This window comes from Pleurodeles waltl, chromosome 4_1, assembly GCF_031143425.1.
Source record: "Pleurodeles waltl isolate 20211129_DDA chromosome 4_1, aPleWal1.hap1.20221129, whole genome shotgun sequence".
Classification (NCBI taxonomy): Eukaryota; Metazoa; Chordata; class Amphibia; order Caudata; family Salamandridae; genus Pleurodeles; species Pleurodeles waltl.
In genome coordinates this window covers 106732216-106755471 of record NC_090442.1, presented here as the reverse complement: position 1 = coordinate 106755471, position 23256 = coordinate 106732216, and the positions used below count along the sequence as shown (strand labels likewise).

The window sequence follows — 23256 nt, the reverse complement described above, 5'->3', positions numbered from 1 at the left end:
TATAGATCGACGATTTGCTTTCTTGTTGAAATTTGTTGGGGATTTTAGTGACTTTTACATGATGACTGCAACTATGATGTCCCAACCTCCTCCTTTTCTCTCTGACAAAGGTGAACCCATTTTACCCTGGAAGCGTTGGAAGAATCTTTTCGACTCTTATTTAATAGCAATAGGTGGGGAAAAATTTTCCCCAACTAGGAAACAAGCTGTTCTTTTACACAATTTGGGCATTGAAGGTAGGAACATCTATGACAGTCTTTAAATATTACCCATTGGAGGGGCGGAAGGTGAACCAAGAGATATTTATGATATGTCTATAACTATGTGGGAAGCCCATTTTGAGTCCAAACTTAATGTTGTGTTAGAGAGACACAAATGTTTTGCAAGATCTCAAGGTAAATCGGAGAGTGTTGGAAATTTTGTTGCTGCTTTATGCACTCTAGCACGTACTTGTGACTTTGGAGACATCTCTGATTCACTTATTCGTGCTCAATTAGTGCGCTGTACGAATAGCAAACGGGTTCAAGAGAAGCTTTTAACAAAGAACCCCAATTTGCGAGAAGCCATTGCGATTGTAGAAGGTATGGAGAGCACCAATAGCTGAATTAAAGAAATAAATAACCATGAAGGAGACAATTCGTGCATGGCACAAACGACACGAGTTCAGGAGGAGATTTCGAGTGTTGGCTTTGATGACAAAGTCCCTGTACTGTCACATGAGAAGAAGAAACATTCAGGATTACGTTGTTATCGATGTGGCAATGCTAGGCACACAGCGAATAGCCCAAACTGTTTTGCACGCAACTCAACGTGCTGGAAATGTGGAAAGAAGGGCCACTATGCGAGAATTTGTAATAGTCACAAACAGTGTGCTGCGGATTCTGTTACTGAAAATTTACACAAAATGATCCTGTGTGTCGAGCCTGATGATGGGCCCATCATTTTCCCTGAATGCACCATTCAACTCGATGACAAAGTTATTAAAGTCTTAGCAGACTCAGGTTCCCCGTACACTATGGTAGGCGACAAGATTTGGCAAGAGGTATTTGGTGAAAACTGTAATTCCTTAATTGAACTGGACATTAACCCCGTCAGTTATGGTGGTACTAAAATAGATGTAATTGGCTACAGAGTTATGAAAATCCAGTTTCAGAATAAATCCACAATAGTCAAAGTTTATGTAGCCAAGCGAGGGAATAATCTTCTAGGTTGGCGTCACCAGCGTGACATGGGAATTAGATTAGACCCCTACTCTGATTCTCAAGTTTCAGTGGTGAGTGATGATACTACTGACCTGGAAATTTTTAAAGAATTTCCTGAAGTTTTCAGTGACACATTAGGGTGTTTAACCGATTTCAAGCACAGAATAATACTCAAGAGGGGTGCAGTTCGTTCGGTGCACAGGGTAAGCAGGGTTCCAAGACTGATGTTGGAGCCTCTTAAAGCTGAGTTGAATAAGTTGTTGGACGCTGGTGTAATTGAGGAAATAGAATCTTCAGAATGGCTTGCCCCTGTAGTTTTGGCTCCCAAGGATAATGGAAAACAGATCTGCATGTGCGTGGATCTTAGAGATCTAAACAGACACATTTGGGTAGATCGTCAACCTCTCCCAAACATATCGGAAGAATTGTCGCGGTTGGGAGGGTCGAAAATCTTCAGTGTATTAGACTTATCCTCCGCCTACCATCAGATCGTCTTACATCCCAAATCTAGGCATCTCACCTCCTTTGTGACATCAGTGGGAGCATATCAATTCTTAAGAATGCCATTTAGGTTGGCTTCAGCAGCTGCATGTTTTCAGAGGGTTATGAAGAAAACCCTTGAAGGGATTTCTGGGATTTTATTTTTTCAGGACGACATTTTGATCCATGGTAAGACTGTAAGTGATCATGACGAGATCCTCAGAAAAGTGTCAAGAAAGCTTGCCCAGTCAGGTCTTACTGTTAAAAAAGAGAAGCGCAAGTTCAGGGTCACTTCAGTAACTTACCTTGGTCACACTATATCGGGTGAAGGAATAAAGCCCAAGTTAGAGTTAGTTGATTCCATCATCCGAGCACCTGACCCCAAGGATAAAGATGGCGTCAGATCTTTTTTGGGTTTAGCAGAATATTACTCCAAGTTCATTGCTAATTTTTCAAGTGTAACTCAACCCTTGAGGTCCCTTCTGAAGAAAGGAAGTGAATTTACTTGGACTGCTGATTGTACTTCTGCTTTCACGTTTGTCAAAGATAGTATCAGTAAAATGCCCACTCTGGGACATTTTAATGCCTTTGCCAAAACCTTCTTGTACACGGATGCAAGTGTCAAGGGTTTAGGAGCCGTTTTGATTACAAAAATAGACCGGGAAGAAAAGGTTATTGCCTTTGCATCTCGCTCTCTTAAAGAAGCTGAACAACACTATTCAGTCATAGAGAGAGAGGCACTAGCGTGTATGTGGGCAGTCAAACATTTTAAATTTTACTTATGGGGTTTACCTTTTGTAGTCAGGTCAGACCATAGACCCCTTGTCCAAATTTTTTCTGCAAAAATGGGAGATGACCTTACGCCTAGGATAAGGAGATGGGTAGAGGGGCTCATGGAATATAATTTTTGGGTGGAATATATACCAGGACCAAAGAATGTAGTGGCAGATATTTTGTCTCGTGCCTCTGTTGACTGCAATGATGATTCCATTGATGATTCTTCTGATGGATTGATGATGATCAATTGGGTGAGAGAAATGGCTATAACCAAGGATGAGTGGAAGTTGGCAGTTGAACAGGATTCTAACAGGAAATCTCTTGTAGAGTTCATTGTGAAGGGTTGGCCAGAGTATAAAGACATCTCTGATTCTTTGAGGAAATATTGGAATGTAAGAGATGAGCTGAGTTTGAGTGAAGGTGAATTATTTAGAGGTATTAAGTCCATACCTCCAGTTGCTTTGAGAAGCAAAATAATTAACTTAGCTCATGAAGGACACTTGGGCTGAAATTTGACCAAATCTAGACTGAGAGCTGTGTACTGGTGGCCTGGGCTAGACCGTGATGCAGAGGCTGTCGTGAAGGATTGTGTATCCTGCGCACGCAGCGCTAAAAGTAAGGTCATAGTGAAAGCTCCACTTTACCCTGTAGAAACTCCTGAGAGGCCTTGGTTGAAATTAGGTCTTGATTTCATGGGTCCATTTCATCTTTTGCCTGCCAATGAACGGTATGTTTTGCTGTTGGTAGATTATGCGTCGAAATGGGTGGTAACGAAGTGTGTGTGTGCAATAGACACCGGAACGGTTATAGAGTTTCTGAGGGAAGAATTCTCTCGGGAAGGTGTGCCAAGTCATTTGGTCACAGATAATGGGGTGCAGCTGACATCTCAAGAAATGAAACTTTTCTTGGAATCCTTGGCTGTGGTACATTTAAGGACAGCTCTATATTTACCTCAGGCTAATGGTCTTGCAGAGCGTATGAATAGGTTGGTTAAATCATGTGTACAGGAGGCTGTCGTGACCAGAGCTCCACTGGCTGGACTACTCAGAGACTTGTGGTGGGCACATCGGAATACCCCTAATAGTATCACCAAGATTACTCCTTTCGAGTATATGAGAGGCAGGTCAGGGTGCACCAAAATGTTTCCAGCTTGGATGAAAAACAGACTCGGGCTGGAAGATTTTGATCATCTTGACCATAAGAAATGTAATGAGGCGTATGACCGTAAGAGAAACTATCAATGTAAATACAAATTGTGTTATGATTCTAAATGGGGCGTCTCCAGTGTTAAATGGAAGGTTGGTGACATGGTGCTGGTAAAGAATCCTAGCTTTGTAACAAAGGGAAAGGCAAGTTTCAAGGGCTCTTTCTGTATTAAGGAAGTAAAAAAAAATGTTGTTGTTTTGGACAATGGAGATGTATGGACTATGTCTAGAATTGTGAGAGATTCCACTTCTCCAGAGAACCGGGGAAGGGAAAATTGCCATGAGTCCAAAGCCAGGGTTCAAACCAATGTTTCCTCCAGATTACGCTCCAAACCGCAATGGTTGAAAGACTTTGTGCATTAAAATCTATTGGTACTGTGTTTAACACAACTTGGTGCATTGCATGTGTTTGCATCATAGTGTAAATCTGTATAGTAATATGTAGTAAGTTATTTTTCTTCCTAGTATGTATTTATTATTTTTTTTCTCTTTCTTTTTAAGATTTGTTCATTATCCTTTCTTTAAGTGTTTGATTGTGGTTAGGGGGGATCTGTTATGTTTACCTGGTTATTTGTTATGTGGTTATCTGTGAATGTGAAGGCACAACTGAGAACCCTCATATCATCAGGGTTCCATGTGTCAGAGATGAGCAAAGGAAGGTTCTGTGGCAGTTGGACAGAGTGAGCGTCGAGTGTAGCCGCTCTGTCCTGGGTTGGTGGCAAAGGAATAAAGTTGTTGTAATCACTTACCTGTCTCCGTATCATAACACACTGCCAGCGCAAATAACGTAGGTGAGAGAGGACAACTCTGTCTGGTCCCCCTCCCATTAGCAAATTCTTTGGAGAGGCAGCCATTAAGTTTCAATCGATAATGCGGCCGTGTATACACCAGTCTAACCCATCTGATAAATCAGGGCCCAAAGCCCATCCTTGCCAGTTTTACAAACACGAAAGGCCACTCCACCAAGTTGAAAGCCTTGCTAACATCCAACAAGACAATAGCCCAGTGCTCCTCATTCCCTTCTGTCTGGGTTATGTTGTTGTGCAGGTGTCTCAGGTTCACCCTCATCAAGCGGTATGGCATGAACCCAGTTTCGTCTGCATGTATTAAGTCTGTTATCATCGAGCGTCGCCTATTTGCCAGCACTAACATGTTTATATCCATGTTGAGTAGAGAGATTGGTCTGTCTGAATCACATTTGTCTGGTGGTTTTCCCACCTTGGGTATCAGGACAATAGTCGCCTTAGCTCTCCAGTGCGGAAAGCCTCCAGATGCAGCAAAAGCAACGGCTCCGCAACTTTCCGGGACATTTTTAGAATAAATTCAACATGCAGCCCGTTTTGGGCCAGGGTTTTGCCGGACTGCATTTGCACAAGTGCCAGAGGAACTTCAGACCCTCCAATGCCCATCCTTGACACATGTTCAGGGCCCTCATGGGGCAGTGTTGCACGAAGTCTCTTCCCTTTCCCTCTGAGGCTGCTGCCCTTGGTTCATAGAACTTAGTCATATGGTCTACGAATGCCTCAGCTATCTGTTTACTCCCTCGTATGGGAGCTCCCACACCCAGTCTAAGTTCAAGGATATGCATGCCTTCCCTTTCCCTGCTACTGGTCCATGTCAGCCATTTACTGCCTTTATCCCAGGATTCGTAAATGTGTTTCTGCTTGGCAAGGAAGGTGGTCTTCACCACGAGCCTTGCCACTTGACGATATTCCCTATGTTTTAGTTTGAGGTTGTGCTTTAGTTGAGTCACAGGATTGGCACTGTGGTCATTCTCTAGCCTCTCCAAGTCATGTTCTAATGTTGTCAGTCACCTTAGTCTCTCCCTCTTCTCTGCCACTTCCCCTGATATGATGACACCTCTGAGCATGGCCTTATAAGCTTTCCACAGTATGGTCACACTTTTCACAGTTTGCTTGTTTTCCTGGAAGCAACGTTTTGTGGCCTTGTCGAGTGATTTCACCACTTTCGTATTGGCAAGTCGTCAACTTGCCATTCGCTACTCTTGGGACTCTCTAGCACTGCCGGTGGCGAGGGCAACGAGCAAGGTGGAGTGGTCCGTAATTCCTCAAGCCAAATATTTAGCTTCAGAGAAGTGGACCAGGGACTCTTGTGGTGAGAAGAAATACTAATTCCTGGACAGCATGTCATGCGCATTTGAATGAAAGGAATATCCTCTCTCTTGCCCATGAAGGTTGCTCCAGACATTCACCAGCTCCAGTGCGCATGTCAAGCCTTCTGGTTTCCCTGCTGTTGCCACCCCTTCTGGTTTGGTGCTCATCCTGTCTAAATAAGTACTGGGTTGAAGTCCTAGCAGGTAACCCACCTTCTGAAGAGTTACTGTCTGAAGATCCTGCAGAGCATATATGTTAATCATCATGACACGCTCCCCGTCCCTTCCCCCAGCAGAGCAGTGTAGCATCCATTGTCATCCGACCATGTGCGGGGCACATGTAGTGCCAGCGCCCTCTTGACCAGGAGTTCCACCCCTCTGGAGCTGGAAGTGTATTGTGCATGATAGGCTATTATATAGCTACCTCATCCCAGGCAATTGTGTTTGTTATCTACTAAGTGAGTTTCTTGTAGGAATACTATATCCGCACAGTATCTATTGAGGGCCGTAGAAATCAGGCTCCTCTTCATTTTTTTTCAAGGCCATTGACATTGGCAGTGTCAAGTGTTGCGTCTGTGCCATGGGATTTGTTTTAGTTTTTTTTCTACATTTGTTCCCCCTGTGGCCATGTGGGTATGCCCTGAGCTACCCCCTCCCTACCTTACCCTGCCATGATCTTGAAACTGACCACCCCACCAATTCACGGTATGTGTGCACCCATAACTCATATAACAATTAAACTTAATGCACTGTTCATGCAAGGGCGAGATCTCTAGGCAGTAAGTCCGCTGTCACAGTTGCAGACCTGCCAACTCACACTGTGCCACCGTGTGACACACAATATTGGCTTCCCTTTCACGGTCTCCTGGTGAAGAGCCACTATCACACAGTGGCAACACAATGGTTTTCAGGTTGTTTTCGGAGGCTTTTAACTGCCGATGTCCATTTATGGGTGTGAAAACACCCCAGGACATCAGCAGCAGCCTCAGCAAGCTTTTGATCTTTTTTATTTAAGAGGCGCCCCTCCAAGGCTCTACTCCCTTCCTCACACTGTGAGGTTTTTAGTGAAGTTGGCAAGTCTGCAGTTGTCTCTGAGTCTTTTCACCTTTGCTGCCTCAATTCTCAGTTCTGTGCCCACTAAGTCTCCAGCACCCCCTTGGGCGTCCCCAGAGCTCACCTTCCCTACCATGCAAATGTGGTGTCCATCTGAAAGAGCCATGAGCACCCTACTCCACCAGCCACCCAAAGACAGTAGTATTTTACTAACCCCAAAGGGGTGCGAGATGTCTTAAATTATGTGCTCTGAGATCATCGGGGTCAGTAGTTGGTCTTCTGTGTCTGGTTCTGACCCTGTGAAATCAGGCTCACTTCCCACCTCTCCCGGTGGCAGCTCGCTCCTTCTGCTCCTGTCAAGGATTTTGCTGCATTGCTTGATCTCCACAACTGTTTTCGCTTGTTCAACTTTAATTTAGTCAGCGAGATCCTGTGGCCAGTGCCATCCCGGTTCTTGCCTTTTTATCAGCCAACCAGACTCCCTCACTGGGCAGTACGTCGGGTCCGACCAAAGACCCTGGTGTTCTAGCCAGTTCCATGCTTCCTGCGCAGTGTATAGAAAGTAGGCTTTCTCTTTGTGGAAAATCTCCATCTTTGTCAGGAAAATGAGTGCGTATTTTAGGCCCAGTTGACGCAGCACCTTTTGTTCTCGCACAAATGCCCCTCTGTCTCTGGACCAGAGTAGTGTAGTCCGGGTATAAATTGACATTGTGCTCTTCTATACTCCATGGGCCTTGTTTGCGCAATATCTGTAAGATATTGCCATGGTCTCTGTAGTTCACTAATTGAACTATGATAGGCCCTGCGGGCTCTCTCCACTGACAAGAAGTGTGATGGTCAGCCTTGAAACACCATTTTCTCCAGCCATTCCTCACGGAATAACTCGATGTTCTGAGTTCTAAACTCTGTTTTTGTATGCACCATGTAAAACTGACAAAAAATGAGATGCCAGCTCTTGTCTCACGCTCTAATCTCCCCACCAAGAATTGATTACAAAGCGTTAACTTTTGGTGTCAGAATTCATTATTGGAGGGGGATAGGAGCCTGCTGACAGGCATCAACATTTCACTTTTGTTTTGTTTCCTGCAGATCCTGATTCGGCAATCCGAATCGGGTTTCTGCATGCAGGAATCGGAAGGCAGGAGACTGGCCTTGAAATCGGTAGTCTCTGTATAGAATAGGAAGGGTTAGCACGTATGTATTAGGCCCACTGTTGTAGTGTGTCTTTAAAAAGCAATATTAACATGAAAAGCTTGCAAAATATTGCGTGGTAAAGCTGCATAGAAAATGTGTTAACGTAAAAAATAATGCATGCGTTTGAAATGTGCCCACGGGGAGTGGCTACCAATGTATACGGAGACTAATGAAAGTAGCTAAATTGAATTAACTATGCACTAATGTTTTTGAATTTGTATTAGCGTAACATAACTAGAGTTAAATATATTAAGAGTTTGCTTATTAATTAATAGGCCTTAGCTTAGCGAGGGTCTGGGCCTAGTTGCCTGGTTTCATATTAAACTGTATTTTTCTAACATGTAATGTGCTGTTTTCCTGAAGGACACGAAGCTGTACTTTTCCAGAAGTTATGTGTGTGTAGCCGTAGTAAATTCTTTCTCATGAGAACCAACTTGTTCAAGGAGACGTTCTTGCTGTAGGAGGCTGGCCTGGTTTGTAGTGAGTACCAAGGGGTACTTACACTCTGCACCAGGTCCAGGTATCCCTTATTAGTGTAGAAGAGGTGTCTAGCAGCTTAGGCTGATAGAAAAGGTAGCTTAGCACAGCAGCTTAGGCTGAACTAGGAGACATGCAAAGCTCCTACTATACCACTGTTGTCATATGCACAATATCATAAGAAAACACAATACACAGATATACTAAAAATAAAGGTACTTTATTTTCATGACAATATGCCAAAAGTATCTCAGTGAGTACCCTCAGTATGAGGATATCAAATATACACAAGATATATGTACACAATACCAAAAATATGCAGTAATAGCAAGAGAAAGCAATGCAAGCAATGTACAGTCACAATAGATTGCAATGAGAGCACATAGGTATAGGGGCAACACAAACCATATACTCCAAAAGTGGAATGCGAATCACGAATGGACCTCAAACCTATGTGAGCTTGTAGAGGGTCGCTGGGACTGTAAGAAAACAGTGAGGGTTAGAAAAATAGCCCACCCCAAGACCCTGAAAAGTGGGTGCAAAGTGCACCTAAGTTCCCCAGAGAGCACAGAAGTCGTGATAGGGGAATTCTGCAAGGAAAACCAACACCAGCAATGCAACAACAATGGATTTCCAGACGAGAGTACCTGTGGAACAAGGGGACCAAGTCCAAGAGTCACAATCAAGTCGTGAGTGGGCAGATGCCCAAGAAATGCCAGCTGAGGGTGCAAAGCAGCTGCCACCGGATGGTAGAAGCTGTGGATTCTGCAAGAACGAGGAGGACTAGGAACTTCCCCTTTGGAGGATGGATGTCCCACGTCGTGAAGAAGCTTGCAGAGGTGTTTCCACGCAGAAAGACCACAAACAAGCCTTGATAGCTGCAAGGGTTGCGGTTAGGGTTTTTGGATGCTGCTGTGGCCCAGGAGGGACCAGGATGTCGCCAATTGCGTGAGGAGACAGAGGGGGCGCCCAGCAAGACACGGAGCCCTCACAGAAGCAGGCAGCACCCGCAGAAGTGCCAGAACAGGCACTACGAAGAAGAGTGAACTGGAGCTCACCCGAAGTCACAAAAGAAGGTCCCACGATGCCGGAGGACAACTCAGGAGGTCGTGCACTGCAGGTTAGAGTGTCGGGGACCCAGGCTTAGCTGTTCCCAAAGAAATCCTGGAAGAGTGCACAGGAGCCGGAGCAGCTGCAAATCACGCGGTACCCAGCAATGCAGTTTAGCGTGGGGAGGCAAGGACTTACCTCCACCAAACTTGGACTGAAGAGTCACTGGACTGTGGGAGTCACTTGGACAGAGTTGCTGAGTTCCAGGGACCACGCTCGTCGTGCTGAGAGGGGACCCAGAGGACCGGTGATGCAGTCTTTTGGTGCCTGCGGTTGCAGGGGGAAGATTCCGTCGACCCACAGGAGATTTCTTCGGAGCTTCTAGTGCAGAGAGGAGGCAGACTACCCCCACAGCATGCACCACCAGGAAAGCAGACGAGAAGGCGGCTGGATCAGCGATACAAGGTTGCAGTAGTCGTCTTTGCTACTTTGTTGCGGTTTTGCAGGCATCCAGAGCAGTCAACGGTCGATTCCTTGGCAGAAGGTGAAGAGAGAGATGCAGAGGATCTCTGATGAGCTCTTGCATTCGTTATCTAAAGAATTCCCCAAAGCAGAGACAATAAATAGCCAGAAAAGGAGGTTTGGCTACTTAGGAAGGAGGATAGGCTAGCAACACAGGTAAGAGCCAATCAGAAGGAGTCTCTGACATCACCTGCTGGCCCTGGCCACTCAGAGCAGTTCAGTGTGCCAGCAGCACCTCTGTTTCCAAGATGGCAGAGGTATGGAGCACACTGGAGGAGCTCTGGGCACCTCCCAGAGGAGGTGCAGGTCAGGGGAGTGGTCACTCCCCTTTCCTTTGTCCAGTTTTGCGCCAGAGCAGGGCTGGGGGATCCCTGAACCGGTGTAGACTGGCTTATGCAGAGATGGGCACCATCTGTGCCCATCAAAGCATTTCCAGAGGCTGGGGGAGGCTACTCCTCCCCAGCCCTGACACCTATTTCAAAAGGGAGAGGATGTAACTCCCTCTCTCTGAGGAAGTCCTTTGTTCTGCCTTCCTGGGCCAAGCCTGGCTGGACCCCAGGAGGGCAGAAACCTGTCTGAGGGGTTGGCAGCAGCAGCAGCTGCAGTGAAACCCCGGGAAAGGTACTTTGGCAGTACCCGGGTCTGTGCTAGAGACTCGGGGGATCATGGAATTGTCTTCCCAATGCCGGAATGGCATTGGGGTGACAATTCCATGATCTTAGACATGTTACATGGCCATGTTCGGAGTTACCATTGTGACGCTATACATAGGTAGTGACCTACGTATAGTGCACGCGTGTAATGGTGTCCCCGCACTCACAAAGTCCGGGGAATTTGCCCTGAACAATGTGGGGGCACCTTGGCTAGTGCCAGGGTGCCCACACACTAAGTAACTTAGCACCCAACCTTTACCAGGTAAAGGTTAGACATATAGGTGACTTATAAGTTACTTAAGTGCAGTGGTAAATGGCTGTGAAATAACGTGGACATTATTTCACTCAGGCTGCAGTGGCAGGCCTGTGTAAGAATTGTCAGAGCTCCCTATGGGTGGCAAAAGAACTTCTGCAGCCCATAGGGATCTCCTGGAACCCCAATACCCTGGGTACCTCAGTGCCATATACTAGGGAATTATAAGGGTGTTCCAGTATGCCAATGTGAATTGGTGAAATTGGTCACTAGCCTGTTAGTGACAATTTGGAAAGAAATGAGAGAGCATAACCACTGAGGTTCTGGTTAGCAGAGCCTCAGTGAGACAGTTAGTCGTCACACAGGGAACACATACAGGGCACACTTATGAGCACTGGGGCCCTGGCTGGCAGGGTCCCAGTGACACATACAACTAAAACAACATATATACAGTGAAATAAGGGGGTAACATGCCAGGCAAGATGGTACTTTCCTACACTTGCCGAATGCAACAGTGTAGTTTGTAACAGGTGCAAGGTTACTAGAGTAGGGGAAAACAATGGAGACACTGACTGGAGCGCAAAGTGTAACTTTTCTTACCTGACATTCCAACCGATGAAGATGTCAATAACATGGACTAATCCTCGACATGAGAACTGTGGTTTGTGGAAAATTCTGACGAAATGCATGAAGGATTATTGGACAGAGATAACGATGCACCAATTATTATCCAATGAGGAGGTAAGGGCAAATTAGGCAGTTTTGATTTAACCGCACAGCCCAAGGAGAAAGGGGGCCATTCTTTTGAGACTTTGCCGTTTATTCTTCCTGTTGCCTTAAACCATCTTATACCCGTCCTTACCCGATACTTACTTCTCCTCCATATGAGGGAAGATCCTATTCCTTAGCTATGCTATATCGAGACTTTGCCCCGTCCTATCTCTGCTGAGGATGAATCGACTGATGTCCTGAGGACGAAGACGGACGCTGTTTGCTGATCTGTTGGATCGGTAACTATCTGATGAAAAATTGTAATTGCCTGTTTGCCTTCTCTTTCTAGGTACCAACTGCTCTTTTGACAGAGGCCATAGTTTAGATGTTTTCCAAATTCGTGTTTGCTAAATGTTTTGCATGAAGCCCAACATGCTAATGCTAATTAGAGGTTAGTTAAGGTGTTCCCAAATACCCTACGCAATAGACAAATGACTGAGTTCTTGCTTTGTTGAATCATGTACTACTGAGACTTTGCTAAGTTGCTTCTTATTGGTTACGTGTTAATACTGAATTAATATTCTCTATGCATTGATTAATTGCGTTCAAATTACAAATCTGAAGAGTTACTAATGAGATGAATTGCTAATGAGATTAACAGAGATGACCTTAGATTGTAACTAATAGGGAAATAAATATCCTAACCCTAAACTAAATTGGTGTGGTTATTCATGACTGAAAGGTCATGGTGTGCTCAACTCATTGATTCTTACTAAATGTTATTGATTGGGTTGCTTATTAGTTATTGAAATTATTGATTGGTTTATTGATCAATTGGTTTGTGATGCCAAAGAGACATCTCGTACTGGGAAGTCCCCGAAGGTCCAAAGGTCCGTCGACCTAAGCACGTCTCCTTGTAAGTTTACTTATCAAGGTTCCGACGCGCTAACACTACAATTCCAATGTTAGGTAGAGTTAGAGTTTTCATTTGTGCAAGCAATTTATTCTCGAAAAAACAAAGTTAACAACCATGTGACTCAAGATGGCCCTGTGTGGGTTAGCAGGTTTAGATGGCAAACCTTATCTCTACTTACAAGTGAATAGTGCCATCAATTTTTATTACAGGGCAATTCTGACATCACAGCAACACACACTTTACAACTAAATAATCCAGCCTACATTATGATACGTAGAGTATCCCGTTATTATTATTATTATCATTGCTGTTTTTTGCATTGGGAACTAAAGCTATGATGAAGAAAAGACTACATTTCCCAGCATGCTCTTTCAAGGAAAAAGAACTATGCGGGAGCTGTCTGGACGAACTCGTCGAGTGACTTCCGGATGTAACATGAGGTCGTCACCAGCAGCGACAGCACAAGCAGCGCATGCTGGGGTTCTTTCACTGTCGCTCTCCTAGCGCACTGACAGCTGCTGCAGGCGTGGACGGGGCGCCCTTTTCGAGAGGTGATACGCGGACACCCGTTCTTCACAAGCCTCAAGCTAGCGGGTAAGGCAGCACTCATTGACGATTAAATATACTCGAAAGATTTCTACACTTTACAAATACCTGTTTAAACTTTGCTTACCACTTTTGCACGTTTGGGCGATTGTGAGCACATCTTTTAACTCCCACCTGCCTGACAGCAGTGCTGCTTACTATGACCTCCTAAGGTTTCAAAGTCCATCCGGGTTATTTTCTTTGCAGTGTTCAGTTATATATTTGATTTTTTAATGGGATAATACAGGGCTGCAGCCCCCCGAATGCACATAAAATACCGGGGATAGATGAGATACTCTCGCATGGACCTGGAAAAATTTGAAAGTTATACTTGTCTTCACCGTGAACGCCCAAGAATTGTTTGCTTTCTGTGAGTGAAATAGGTTCATTACTATTTTCAAACTGCGTAGATGTTTTTAACTCTGGGGGTGACCAGTTTACACCCTCACACAACCCCTGCACTACACACACTACAACCACTTCCCAAACGTGAGTGTAAACATTCTCTGATAGCCTGTGACTTGTATCTCATGACATGATTCATCCTACTCCATATCCCCCTTAAAAAATGAATTTTATCCACAAATCTCACCGAAGTGGATAAATACGCTGATAATTTAAAAAAAAAATCTTGGTTCTTGATTCTCGGGATGCCAGAGTTACTTGTAGTAATTGTATTGTAGTGTAATCGCAATTATGTAGCCCTTACTAACTCTGATGAGGCGTTGAAGCATTTTACGGTGAGTAGCACACTGCTTCAAGCCCAGTGTTAATCGTTAATACAGTGTTTACTTTTTATTGCTTGTTATTGGGACTAGCCTTGCACTCTCAGGCAATCCATTCCACACATTTACTGCAGTTTCTTTGTGATGGATTCAATTGTGTTAAATGGGGGCAATGTGAGTTCATGCATGTGGCTTGTAGGCTAATTCGACTAGAGGAGATTAGATATTGGTAGTTTTTAGTTTGCAGGTATGTGGTTTCAAAGGAGTGGTAGTGATCTATGAAATAAGGTCATTTGCTGTGTATTACAATGGGAACTTACAGTTCTACTTTAAACAGTGTAAAGTCTGTAGTTTTCTTGTACTGTACGGCAAAGAATCAGCAACAGACTCAAAAAAAGCCCTGAATAAAACATAACGTAGCAGTGAAGCTAAGGCTGAGCTGAATACAAAATGGAGTCTGTAACTGGTGATCACTAGTGTGACGGTGGACAGCTAAGCCAAGTTCAAAGTGGTGCGACATGAAGTCAGTGGTCAAATACAAATATCACTACAGCATTATAAGGTATTTCAACCATTGATTTCAAAATGAGACAGGTTTCTTTTGATAATTTTTATATATTATCATATAATATTTAAATGATGTTAGAAATTGGGTCTCTAGTTGGCAGAGGTATATACCCTTGTCCACGTAGGGACCACAATCCTAGCCAGGGCAAGTCACAACACAGTCCAAATTATCCTGTGCTCACCCTCTGGTAGCGTGGCACAGAGCAAGCAGGCTTAACTTAGAATGCAATGTGTAATGTATGTGTGTAATAACTCATACAGTAACACAGTGAAAACACAACAAAGTGTACTCCACATAAGTGTAGAAAAAAAAATATTTATCTCAATAAAATAAGATAAAAATGTCTAAAATCCAATATGCACAAATTGAGATATCACTTTTTCAAGGTTTAAATGAGCCTCAATTCTTAAGAATCAGTGGTTGTATCCTTGTAATGCACAGTACCTGAGATGCGCCAGAAATACCAACGCATGGGGGCCGCAGAGGAGGAGATGTGTTGAAAAATAAGGTGCTGCGTTGGATTTCCCGGTACGACACAGACGATGCGTTGTTTCTTTCCACTCTGCAAGTTGATGCCTCGATTTCCAGGAGCGCAACCTTGGTTCCTCACTGCAATGCAGGGATATTTTGATGCGCAGGGATGATGCATTGAAAATCGTTGATGCGCTGGTAGAAGGAGCAGAGGCTGCCTCGATCTAGTAGGCGATATGACGAATGTTCAGCTGCGAGGCAGGCGTTGTATTGATTTCTGCAGGCGTTGTGTCGATTTTCCTATGCACTGAGATTTCCTTCTCTCAGGTGAAGTCTTTGTGGCCCTGAGACTTCAGAAAAGGAGGCAAGCTCAATCCAAGCCCTTGGAGAGCACTAGTGGAGAAGGCAGAGTCCTTCCAGCAAAGCAGCAGGGCAACAAGCAGAACAGCAGTCCTTCTCAGCAAAGCAGTCCAGATGAGTCCTTTGGGCAGCCAGACATTCCCTCTGACAGAGTTCAGGTGTAGATCCAGAAGTGTCTGATTTGGTGGGATCAGAGGCCCAGTATATATGTCGAAAAATGCCTTTTGCCATTGAAGTATGAGAGCGCCACTCCACCCTTCATGCCCAGGGAGACCCATTCAATGTGCAGATGAATTTAGATATGACTGAGTGTCCTGTGTTTGGGAGGAATGCACAGGGGGAGCTGTCAACCAGCACAGACGAGATGGAGACATGCTGTAAGGAACAGATGTCAGTAAGTGCAGAGAAATGCCCACTTTCTAAAAGTTGCATTTATGAAATAGTAATATTAAATTCAACTCCACCAGTAAGCAGGATTTTTATTACCATTCTGGCCATACTAAACATGACAGGGCTACTCCTTTGAGATCAGAATCTACCACCTTAAAGTATATGATGGCAGTTCTAATGCTGGCCTATGGGAGGAGCAGGCCTCACAGTAGTGGAAAATGAATTTGTGAGTTTTACCCTACCAGCACATGTAAAAGACATAAGTATGTGTCCTGCCTTTTACTTACGTAGCACCCTGCGCTATGGGTCACCTAGCGCCTACCTTAGGGGTGACTTATAAGTAGAAAAAGGGGAGTTTAAGGCTTAGCAAGTAGTTTTAAATGCCGAGTTGAAGTGACAGTGAACTGCACACACAGGCGTTGCAATGGCAGGCCTGAGACATTGTTAAAGGGCTAGTTATGTGGGTGGCACAACCCGTGCAGCAGGCCCACTAGTAGCATTTAGTTTACAGGCCCTAGGCACCTCTAGCGCACTTTACTGGGGACTTACAAGTAAATTAAATATGCTCATTGGGTAGGAACCAATGTTACCATGTGTAGGGGTGAGAGCACATGCACTTTACAACTTATAACAACCAGTGGTGAAGTGCGCAGTGTCCTTAAACCAGCAAAAACAGGGCCAGAAAAATGGAGGGAGGGAGGCAGGCAAAAAGTTGGGGGGTGACCATCCTAAGGCTGTCTGGTCTAACAAATTACAACTGCAATTTATCCCACAATCATGAATTACTGTGACAGCATCTTTTTAGTTAATTTGGGGGCTTTATGTGAGGTATAAAAATACAAAATATAGCCAGCCCTAAAAAAAAATAGGTATATTACTAGTGGCAACCCTCATTGTGTAATGCATGAAGGGGCAATGGGGGTGTTTAAAGAATGAGTATGCTGCAGTCAATTGCATTATGAAATTATTACCCTGTTGATCCTTTATTTAGATTCTAACTCTAATTTATTCCACAATAATGAATTACTGTGACAGTATCATTTTTAGTTCATTAGGGGTCTTTATATGAGATGTTCTGCTACCATAGCAATAGATGGGTCTGCATCAAGACACACCCACAACAAAGATTGAGGTAGTTTACAGGTCGCCAGACTCTCATGATATGTGTTTCCCTCTCCAATGTTTTTGTGAATTGCCACAAGTGCATCAATAATGGAGCGAGTTCCTTGGACATTTAATGTGATAATTAAAGGTGTTTTGCTTAGCCCTAGAAATTGTCAAAACATATGTTTTGTAGGGTTTTTACCGTGTTATAGAAAATTGTTAAACTCTCTGTATTAGACTGTGTCATCAACATATGTTTTGAGCTCCCTTTTGTGCGTTAAGTTATATTAGAAATGCATTAATGAGGGAGCACAATTCTCGGGAAAGTTAGCGTTCTAGTCTCTTTTAAACTGATGGTCGTAGGTTGGGATAATTCCACTGTTAAAAAGAACCCTACACATGTTAAACTCTGTGGCCAGCTGAAGGCTTTGACCGAAACATGTCTCCATGTTTTCTGTACTCTTCACTTTATGGATGAAAATTAAACAAAACAAGTATTGGGAGTGCTGCATGTTTTCTGCACGACCCCCGGGTGAATTATGACCGAGATGATAGCATGGAGAAACTTTGAACTGCAAGTATGTTCTTGTTGATTGTATAACTTAGAAGACTCCTGAGGCACACCCTGTAGGCATGCTGTTTGTAGCTGCGGGGGGTTGTCACTCCTAGTGTTGTTAGCAGGGTTGGAGTTGGCTATCCCGTTTTGGGTCAGAACTTTTTTCATATCCTCAAAGGCACTGCTTAGGGTTTCTGGGAGGGACCCTAGCTTATCCAAGATTGGAGAACAGGTGCAAGAACAGATAGGTAGCCAAGAGTCTACAGAATTCTAGGCTCTAACTATCAGATTATTAAGATTTGCAATTGTTGAGTCAATCCTGAAGTGAAAACTGCTAACGTATTTAACAATTTGATTTGAGTCCATTTTAGCAGATTGGGAGTATAAGGCTTCAGCGTGAGCTGAAGGGTACTCTGTATAATGTTCAAAACTGTTGGTATACCTGGATCTGCAGGAATCTCAAGAGGTGTGGTGGTGCCGAGTCGGTGCCTAGTGTCAGAGCAGGATGCTACAGCTGAACGCGGCGTAGAGCAGGTCTGGTTCTGCCCCGAGGCCCCATCTCTGTCATAATCTCTGTATATTGCCACCATTGCCTCCCATTCCAGGGAGGAGAGCAAAGAAGGATTCTGCCGTGTACAGCTTACTAGTTTGTCATGGGGTGCAAAACTGTCAGAAGGGAGGACGCTAAGGCAAGACCTGTCTGAGTCCTTTGATGAGTGTTGACCAGGCACTGGGTCTGCTCAGCCTGTGCCAAGAGTGGAATCACTAGGACAGATCCTCGATGGGTAGTTTGGATTCGAGCCTGCTGAGCGAGATAGGTCTGTACTTGCGAGCTGGGTTGGCTGCCTTGGATCTAACCGTACTGGACAGGAGGAAAGGAAGTGAGTGGATTCTGTTATGTTGGATTTATCTGCGCAGCCGCCACAGTTATCAGCTTAGCCTTTTGGACAGAAGCCGTGTTCCAGGGCCATGAGCGTGCACCTGTGCAACTGTAAAAGACTTAGTTGCCATTTGAAGAGCACATAGCTCCGGTGGTGTGGGTGCTAGTGGGGTTGGCAAACATCTGACAGGGTTAAGGCTGCACAATGTATTTGCAGCTAAACCAAAAGCGGCTACTTGACAGATGATAGTTGGCTCCCGGGGAGATGGCAGGCCTGTGATACTTGAGTTTGCTGCGTAGATAGTAGAGACTGGATCCTTAAGAAAAAGAAATTTGGCGTCAATTTTGGACTGGCACTTTGTAACTGTGAGAATGTCTTGCACGGACCTGGGGCCTATTGGCTTAATCCTGTCGTGGGACCTCGCCTGGGTGGTTGGAGATGAGCTTCTGACCTACAAGGACCCTGCTGGATCGGTAGTGTTAATGACATTAACTAGGGCCTCAGATGTTTCAGTCCCTCCTCCCCGACTTGGCTTCTTTCTCTGATGAGAGGTAGGGGGAGCCCTAGTTCTACCAGAGCGCATTATAGCCTTGTTGCTCTCTTGCTGTGCTGGTTGCTGTTTGCTTTTCACAGGGTAGCACAATGGCAGCGGGTGATGAGTAACAAGAAGCAGGTGGTGTGGTAACTCGGTTATCATCAGACTTTGGGGAAGTATCCTGAAGAGGGCCGGTAGTGGCGTAGACAGGCAGTAGGGGCGGCAGTTAGGGTGGATGGGCTATGAGCAGGTCCCACCGGGATCCCACAAGCCGCACCCAGACCTAGTTGGGCCGCTTCCGTGAGAATCCCTTGGCGCACACTCAGCAGCAGCTTCTAAGGCTACTTCACTCGTGAAACCTTCTTCTCTACCCCCTTCTCTACACAGGGTGCAGGCAGATTTCTTCAAGGTTCTTCAGGATGCTTACTTCCGCTCCAAGCGCTGGGTGCCAACCCACCTACCCGTCCACCCTGGCAGAAGCTGAGGCAGAGCTTGCCAGCGGGTAGCCGGGCAGGGGAGTAGGCAGTGAACAAAATGGAGCAGGCTAGAAAGCGGGTGAACAAGCGAGCAAGCAAACAAGCAGGGAGAGGAAGAGGCAGGACAGGAAAGGCAAGGCAAGATAGGCAGGCAGGGCAACAAGGAGGACGAGAGCCAGTGAAAGTGCTGGCACTGGCAGTGGGAGGCGGGAAGAAGTAGCAGCAAGAATGGGCAGCGGAATGTGGACCGCGGACAGGTAGAGCAGGAGGACAGTGAGAGAGAGAGGGAGAAATCAAGGGATGTGGAACTGCGTGGTAGAAAAGGAAAAACACCAGGTGGGATATCTAGAACCTGAAACTAGTTAAGAGAAGGTATTTCTAATATTGTGCAGCCCATCGGATACCTGCCTGGGATCGCCACATAAGGGAGTACGTCTGTGCAACACGTGGATTTCCTGCAGTACACAGTGAGCGGGGAATCAGGAGTTGGGGGGGTAGTGGGGGCTGTTACCATAACGCCTCAGAGGAGATGCGTGGAAGGGTTTACCCTCCTCACCTTCTGTATTACTTGAATAGGACGTCTCCCACAGCCTGCATATCTTTATAAAGAGCGATGCAAACTAGTTGAGGATATTCCGGTGATTCACTGCAGAGTGTGAGTTATTTGAAGCTAAAAAGCAGCGGATTCATGAGTGCTTTGCAGTGTTGCCAAATCTTTAATAACGCTGTGAAAAGGTTAAAAAGTGCGGGGTATGGAAGTGGAAGAGTTAGTTGTAAGTTGTACTGACCGCTAATGATGGCAGAGAGGCTGACCAGGTGTGAGCAAGCCTTTAAAACCTTATTTGATGAAGGCAATAATAAGTTGATAGAGGAGTCAGTCACACAAGCAAAACAGGATGTGAAACCTTGAAAATGAATAAAGCAACAGCCTGCATCACAGAAATTAACAAATGGTTGGAAAAGGCAACATTAAATGAATATATGGAATGTGGGAGGGTCCAGAGCGGCATGAGGATCTATGTTCCGCCCACACTAAACAACATGGATCAAGATCTATTAAAAGAGTGGCAGATGGATACGGTAGACTGTTCCATGAAGTTGATGAATACACTTAGCATACAGGCAGAAGACAAATTGGAGAGAAAATAGGAAAGAGTTGAAGAAATTGAAAATGCTCTGGAGTCTGTGCACTTCTTAGAGGAAGTAAAGAATGCTTCGGGAGAAATAGAGAAGAAAACTGGAAAAACATTAAAAAAGGAAGTACAAATGAAGAAAGCAAAACAAATTAACAAAGACAAAGGAGATTATCCCATTGGCAAGATATATACATTCACAAACAGATTTGACTCCTTTTATACCAGTCAAACAATAGATAAAGCCTTTGAGAAAAAAAAGCATCATCTAGTATTGATAGCTCTGAGCTTAGTTTGGGGATGAGGCTCCAAATACAATGCTACCCAGGCTGGATTTTTCAGGAGAAATGTGCCTTTAGAACATGGGAACAAGGAGGTGTGGAAGGGGAACTCAAAACAAGGTGAATACGAACATAAGAGAGCAAAGAGATCAAAGAGGAAGGGGCAAAAGAGGAGGAGGCAAGAAGGATGAAAAGAATATGAAGCACACAAAGACCTGGTGATAAATCTCCCCTCTTCAAAAATTGGAAGCTAAACACTAACTTATTGAACAAGAGACTGATATTTTGCCCAATAGCATGCATTGATTTAGCAGTAGCCAGAATCAACCAATATAAATTCTCCAGAAAACTGAAGCAAAAAAATTTATTGCACAGAAAGGACAGAAGCTTGATTCTCCAGACCATCAGTCAATCTCTTCAATCATTACAACAGGTATTCATCATCTAAGAGCACTGTCTATTCTGGAGGTGGAGTCTGAAGGAATCTCAGATATATCTGTTCTTCAAAGTCTGTTAAATAAGGAACTCTGTGAAGCTCGTGGGATCCCAACAGATGCCACAATACACAGCCACTGCAAACCAAACTCCGAACTAGCCTGACTTCAATAGATCATTTATTAGAAAACACTTCCAGATTTGTGTACATTTTCCTGCTCCCTTATGTACCCAATTTCCCATCTTATTTCAGGGGCTCAATTGACTTTTTAAATAGAATTGATGGTATACCATGGAACAAGAACTACGTAATGGTGACGATAGACATTGTTTCCTTGTATACCTCCATTGAACACGAGGATGGTGTAAATGCTTGCAGATATTTTCTGAGTTCTAGGTCCGTCAGTCTATTAGAACACACTGAAATGTTAATGGAGATGTTGCAATTCTGCCTACCCCACAATGTTTTTCTTTTTGATACCAGTTACTATCTACAAAAGAGAGGGTCTGCGATAGGCACGTCCTTTGCCCCAACATATGCAAACCTAACAATCGGGTGGTGGGAGGCAGAGACTGTATGGACGGAAGATTACTTGGAAATCTTGGAACATGTGATCTTATGGGTATGTTAAATCGATGACCTGTTTCTAATCTTGTAAGGAGAACACAGACTTTGGACAGTTTATTGCCTCACTTAACAGTAATCCCCTACACTTGAAATGCATGTATGAAATATGTGTGACAAACATTAATTATTTAGACATTGGGATTGATATACAAAATGACAAAATATGTACTAAGGTTCACAGGAAACTGACCAGCTGTAATAGTGTGTTACACATGAACAGTGGTCACCCACAAGCACTTAAGTGGACTGTACCATATGGTGAACTATTGAGAGTCAGGCGTAACTGTTAGGAGGACAATGGATTTGAAGTACAAGCTATGGATATGTACACAAGATTTATCACTGAAGGGTACTCAACATATGTGCTTCATGATACCATGATAAGAGCCAAGAAGCACAAATGAGAATAATTGCTAATAAAGAAAACAAATCAGGTTAAAAATACAGCTAATAATCATTTAAGATATTAAATGCAGTTTGATGCTGCCAGCCAACTGACTAAGTAACCCCTGAAAGATAGTTGGAAACTGTTGCTGATGAATGAGACACTAAAAGCAATATTACAAGACCAACGAAAAATCACCTGCAAGAAAACATCTTCACTGTGTCATAATTTAACAAAGAGCTATATGGCACCACAAAAAATTGATTGCTCAAACTGGCTTAAACAGAAACAGTTAGGCTTTTAGAGGTGTCTCTCAAATGCAAGGCATGTTCATTTGGCAACAATGTGACATTTTTCAAACCACATGATGGGAGAGTGATGAAAATCACTGAGTGGTTTAGTTTTGAGACTTCTTTTGTAGTTTATGTATTGGATTGCAGCTGTGGTAAGAGATATGTTGGCAGCAGAATCAATAAATTGAAATTACGCATTTTACAGCACCATCTAGCTATTAATAAGAGAGACACAACCTACTCGGTGGCCAAGCACATGTGGGAACATCATAATGGAAATAGATCTTAATTAAAATACTGTGGTATCCAACATATTACTCAGGGACCCAGAGGGGGTGATAGTGAACGGACACTTCGAAGATCGGAATCAAAGTGGATCATAGTGCTTGAGACTGCAATACCATGGGAACTACCTTGAAACTGTGCTAACTTTTCCCTTCCCCCAGAACTCTATCTGAAAAATTGCACTGTCAACTTTTAAAACAGATTATTGCTATTTATCCGAAAACCGTATAACTTGCCAAATTGAAACAAAGTGGTGTTGACACATATGTTTGATACTTACTTACAAATGTACTTACCTGCAAACTAAATCTTGTGGTTCTAGAAATAAAGTAACAAAATATATTTTTGCTATATAAAAACCATTGGCCTTGAGTTAGTCATTTACTGTGGGCTTCATTTATTGCCTGTGTGCGTCCCACAAATGCTTTGCACTACCCTCTGATAAGCCTAACTGCTCAACTACACTACCACAAAAGAGAGCATTAGTATTATCTAATTTAACCTCTGGACTCTGCGCACTAAATGTCATTTTGATAAAGTATATACAGCACCAGCTTCC

General features: G+C 44.1%; 1 protein-coding gene across 1 annotated transcript in view; it reads left to right on the top strand.

Moving 5' to 3' along the window:
* Positions 1 to 13048: 13048 nt before the first annotated feature.
* LOC138287422 (pseudouridylate synthase 1 homolog) overlaps positions 13049 to 23256 on the top strand; it is a 40950-nt gene continuing 30742 nt past the window's right edge. The window contains exon 1 of the mRNA XM_069227839.1: positions 13049 to 13200. The gene's annotated coding sequence lies outside the window, so the exon portion shown is untranslated. The remainder of the gene's footprint in view (positions 13201 to 23256) is intronic.